Source organism: Mus musculus, chromosome 3 (genome assembly GCF_000001635.26).
Source record: "Mus musculus strain C57BL/6J chromosome 3, GRCm38.p6 C57BL/6J".
Classification (NCBI taxonomy): domain Eukaryota; kingdom Metazoa; phylum Chordata; class Mammalia; order Rodentia; family Muridae; genus Mus; species Mus musculus.
Genome location: NC_000069.6, coordinates 26,516,587 through 26,522,586, shown reverse-complemented (window position 1 = coordinate 26,522,586; position 6,000 = coordinate 26,516,587).

Genomic DNA, 6,000 nt, shown 5'->3' with positions numbered 1-6,000 from the left:
TTTATTGTTATGGCAGAAAATGGATGCTTCCACACGGATGTGTAAAACCATAACTCCCTTCTCAGGGTGTACCTGAGATTAAATGCCTTTTGCAGGGAGGAATGTCTGGAAAGGGAATCTTATTGGCAATGCCCTCTGGGCCTCTAGGTACCTCATTAGCATGGAGATCTCTGTCTTGAGCCTATATGACCACAGGCTATATCTCTTTCCCTATTATCTTGGTCTGAGATGTTGGGGATGCCTCATCTACATGTGGAAGGGCTTGGGTCATTGCCCTTATGGGACTGATGGCCAGAAATCGGTGGGTAGCTGTGGCTACATGACAAGGGCCTGGTGCCTGGAAGCAGGCAAAGTTCTTACTGTCCCTTCAGGGTCACTGGGGTTTCAACTGAGGACCAGGCTACCTGTCATGGTACACTGCCCCACCGTGTGCATGCATGTGTGTACATTCATGTGGAGGCCAAAAGTTGAAATTAGGTATCTTCAGCCACTTTTCTTCATGTTATTATTGAGACAGGTTCCTCACTTGAATCCAAAGCTTTTCTGATTTTTCTAGTGTAGTCAGCTTCATCCAGAAGTCTCAACCTCCCAAGTCGTGTATTACAGCAGACTTCCTTGCGTAACTGGCTCTTATATGGATTCTGGGAATCTGTTCTCTTATCCCCGGGTTTGTAGGACAAATGCCTTATCCATTGAAACTTCTCTCTAGCTCACATATGCTGACTTCAATCCTACATCTTTATTTAAACTCACATAATTTTGAGTAGTTTTAAAGAAGATCCATTAGAACTTTCTATACATGAGCATGCCATCTGTAAATAAAGACTTCCCTGAAACTCATGGCTTTCCATTTAGTGTTCAGTAGGGTAGTGAGAGTGCATATCCTTTTCATTTTCAGGAGCTCAAAGGAAGCAATCTGTTCCACCCTGGGCTGCATGTGAGTTGTTGGACGTGACAGCTGTTCATGATCAAGTCCATGAAGTTACTTTCTGACCACAGTTTACTGAGGTTGTATGAGACTGGCTGTTTTGCTGCTTGGTCACAATGACTAATGTCCTGGGCTTCCTTGTTAGTTTTTAATTGGCTGCTCAACATTATCATTTTGCTTTGTAATTGGAGATTTGAAAGCTTCCATTAAGGGTACCAATGTTTCTTTTCCCCTGGAAGATTGTTTGATTGTCTGGAATATGTTTTACCTTTCTAAGGTAATTTTAAAACTTTGAAAGGGCAGTACTGATTAATTTTTCTCCAAAACCAATTTACTTCCACTGCCTAGGTGTGGCTCTTTAGGGTTCCCACCGACTATTCTTGTGGTCCTTAAACATTGTACATTTCTGTTGGTCACAGTTGAAATGACTACCTTACTCAGCTAAGCTATTTGAATTATACAGTTTATCAACCCCCCAATTACCTTATAGTCTTATGTAGTTTTATATGCATATGCAGTTTAACATTTAGCTGCCAACTCATGGGTCTTATGTGCAGGTTCTAGAGGTATGCTTTTATACATAGTTCTTTATCTCTACAATTTACCTATTCAAATTGCAAGTTTCTTAGACTACATTAATTAAACATGCTACTCTTTAGCCATTGAGCCACTGTGCTTTGCTCAAGATCCTCCCCATTTTGAGATATTCCAGACTTTCTGTTACACAGTTATGGTACTTGTACAGTTAGGTCTGTCATTCTTATTTCTGGAGTGTTGAGTTGCTCTTCATAGAATCTAGAGGATATGTTATGGATTTTCTCCAATTTTCTTATTGTTTCCTGTAAAAAGAATAGTCCAGTTGTTGTTGTAATGAAATTGGAGCAGGACTCTTAACAATACTTCACTTAATTTTATATGTATTTTATTAGTTTTATAGTACATATATATATGTGTTATCTGTGTGTAGGACCCAGTGGAAGTTCTGGAATTACATCTGTTAGTGAACTTTCATACATAGATGCTGAAAAGTAAAGGAATTTTCTAGTAGAACATTATGTCCTCTTAAGCAGTGAGCCACCTCCTTGGGTCTTTACTGCTATTTTTATACAATTACATTTGGTGTTGTATTTTGTCTTCATCTATCAATAGTCTTGCTAAGCTCTGTTCCTAAATTATAGTAAGTTTCTATTTATATTTCCTCAGCATTTTATGAATGTTACAGTCCTGTGATAAGCTGGGCTCTGCTTATCAACTTGAAATCTGATAGGCTTTTCTTCTCATCAAATTAGACTGATAAGATCACTCACATGAAGATAAATAGAAACAGTAGCAACAGAAAACCTAACTGTAACTTTAATTTTTAAAGGTAATGTTGATGAAGGAGCTACACAGACAGAGTTTGGAGCTGAGATGAAAGGATGGACCATCTAGAGACTGCCATACCCGGGGATCCATCCCATAATCAGCCTCCAAACGCTGACTTTATTGCATACACTAGCAAGATTTTGCTGAAAGGACCCTGATATAGCTGTCTCTTGTGAGACTATGCCCGGGCCTAGCAAACACAGAAGTGGATGCTCATAGTCAGCTATTTGATGGATCACAGGGCCCCCAATGGAGGAGCTGGAGGAAGTACCCAGGGAGCTGGGGGGTCTGCAACCCTATAGGTGGAACAACAATATGAACTAACCAGTACCCCCCCCCCCCCAAGAGCTCGTGTCTCTAGCTGCATATGTATCAGAAGATGGCCTGGTCGGCCATCAGTGGAAAGAGAGGCCCATTGGTCATGCAGACCTTATATGCCTCAGTACAGGGGAACGCCAGGGCCAAGAGGTGGGAATGGGTGGGTGGGGGAGTGGGTGTGGGAGGATGTGGGGGACTTTTGGGATAGCATTGGAAATGTAAATGAAATAAATACCTAATAATAATAAAATAATAATAATAAAAGGGAAATCAAAACTAATTATGGTAACCATCATTGGGCGTGTTTGATAATTTGCATCTCTTGTGAATGTATTGCAGGTGACAAAGGTGTGAAGAGGGTCTTAGAGTTCAACTTGTAAAGCAAATCTAGGTACAGACATTTTCCTTCTTTTCCCAAGGTGGCTGTTGAGAGTCCAGCTCCTCGGGGTAACATTCTCCCCAGCTTTGGGAAAGGAGCTGGAAATGTGGTTTTGATTAATCTACACAGTGTATTTATTCACTCTTTTCTCCTTGGGTCTTAAATTGAGGCTGACCTTTCCGGTATGTACCAAAGCTGCTTCTTCTCCTTTAGTCTATTAATGTTATGCTTTACATTGTCAGGGCTTTTAATAGTGTACCACATCAATCCATTTAGAGTATGCCCGATGTGGTCATGACTTTCTATTCAACTAGGACATTGACCGATTTCAATGTGAAGACACACACACAAACACATATGCAGCATATATTCATAATAGGTTATGTGCAAGAATACTGTGAGGTTCCAAATTTAAAACAATACAGCAATGGCACTAAATGTCACTGTAGTGTAAAAAGGAGTTGCTGCAAATTGTAATATGTTAACTCTTGAATACTGAAATGGTCTGTGTCATTTCTGAATTCATAAATGGAAGCAAGTTAGACTGAAGCACCTATGAGTGATGGGGTGACAACTGCTCTATACTGAGAGCATTATTTAAGGAACAACTCTCTGAGGAAGTTAGCAGAGGCAGGGAAACCATGCTCCCCTTTCACGTTATGATTTTAGTTTGTATGTTTTTCTTTTCTGTTTTGTTGTTTACTGGTTCAACATTAAACTGAATTGAAAGTCACTAGGTTTCAGTTATTTTTCTATGCATTCTGAATTTAAATTAGGCCTCTCTAATCTTCCTTCACTGCATACTGAAGTGAAATTAATTTATAATTGTTTTCTGATATGGACTCAAACAGTGAATGTGTGTGTGAGAGAGAGAGAGACAGAGAGACAGAGAGACAGAGACAGAGAGACACACACAGAGAGACAGAGAAACAGAGAGACAGAGAGAAACATAGAGAGACAGAGGGAGACAGAGAGAATGAGGCATATGTGTGACCTGTGGATCAGAAGAATGTAAATACAAGGCCAGAGGGGGATGTCAGGTGCATCTGTCATTGTCTTATCTTCTTGACACAGGGTCTCTCCCTAAGCCTGGGAGCAACTTGCAAGCTACTGTAGCCCTTGGCTCTCTGCCCTGTAGAGTACTGGGCTTGGAGCCACAGGCACTCGCCCACTCCTGACCTTCTCCATGGCCGTTGGACCCACATCCAGGCCCGCATGCTTGAGCTACATTCTTTTGCTCATCTTTCTTCTTTGTTTAAAATGTGTTATCTGTTTCATATAGAACTACTCAGCTCTGTTACCTTGCTATTTTTCTTCATGCTTGTATAGGCTGAAAGGTAAATAATTATTTACTTAATATATTTATTTAATGATCATGGATTGTTTAGGACTTTTCTCTTTCAGCTTAAGTTACTGTTAGTAAGTTATCGCTTTCTAGAAAATAATCTCTGTTTCTGAGTTTTTCATCACATCAAATTTATTTATAGCTTTATTTTACTATACTGTCTCTTCTGTTATTCTACCTTATTCCTCCTCTTCAACCCCCAATTTTATTGATATTCAGTATATTTCTTTTGATGAATTCTGACAGAACTTAGTGTCTTTTAGTTCTCTTTCAAAGACAGAATTTTTTTTTATTGATTGATGGTATTTTTCACTTCTTTGAATGTGCTTTCTTGCCTCACTTTTTTTGCTTCAATATTCTTATATTTTATTTTGATTTTTCTAGCTTCCCAAGATAATGCCTGACTTATACCTCTCATTTTCAAATGATGCATTTTTTAGAAGAGCTTGGCCTTGTAAATATTCCTGTTTACCTGACAAGAAGATCTCAAGAGGCCCGAGAGCAGTGAGAGGTTTCCCTTTGACTGGAGGAGCTTGACAGCCTGCTCAAAGTGGGTGTCTTTCTAGTCACCGTTTGGCCTCTTCTTTCTGCTGCTGGGCTCCCGCAAAGAGCAGCTGTCATCAGTGTTTGACTGTTGCTTCTAGGTGTTGAGTTGGGGAACAATAACATTGGACACGTCTCAAGACAGCATGGGCTAGTGTTATTGTCTGAACTAAAGTCCTCCTTCCCTACATCTGGACACCAGGCCCACATGTCGGGTTCCCTCACAGTAAAGGCACGCTCTATGCAAGTCTGATGGTCTGAGTTCCATCACTGAACCCCCATAAAGGTCCAGGAAGAGAGTCAGCTCTGTAAAGCTGTCTTACGACTTCTACATGAGCACCATGGAATGCATGCTTTCTCCACATACAAATAAACAAACCAAATTTGTTCAAATTTTACTTCATCAAATGTAACAGCAATGATACAGAGAGCAAAGGAAGTGAAGGGTACATCAGTGTGGCTGAGCTCTGCTGATACTGCCTACTCTGTGGTATACAAGACACCAGCCCAAATCAGCTTCTCCTCTACTCAGTTCACCAGTTGCCTCTCCTCAAGTTGCTTAATGTGTGCGTTTTCCCTTCTTTGTACATTTAATTCTTCTTATTATTTAAAACCCTTTGCTTCCTTAATGCCTTCTATTTATCATGTTTGTTCGATTTAAAAATAAAGCTTCAGCTGGGTGGTGGTGGTACACGCCTTTAATCCCAGTACTTGGGAGGCAGAGGCAGACAGATTTCTGAGTTCGAGGCCAGCCTGGTCTACAAAGTGAGTTCCAGGAAAGCCAGGGCTATACAAAGAAACCCTGTCTCAAAAATAAATAAATAAATAAATAAATAAATAAATAAATAAATAAATAAATAAAATAAAGCTTCATGGAAATGAATTATTAAAGGATAAACACACCTACTATCCAGGCTACTGGTCTATTAGGATTATTATTATTGAGGTCCTTACTTTTCTTGTGTGTGCATGGTATACACACATGTTTTTGTAGGTGAGTGTGGCCACATGTACATGTGTAGTGTCAGAGGACAACCTCAGGTATTGGTCCATGTGGGAAGCCGTTGCAGAGTGGCAGTTACAGAGTGGCAGTTACAGAGTGGCAGTTGCAGAGTGGCAGTT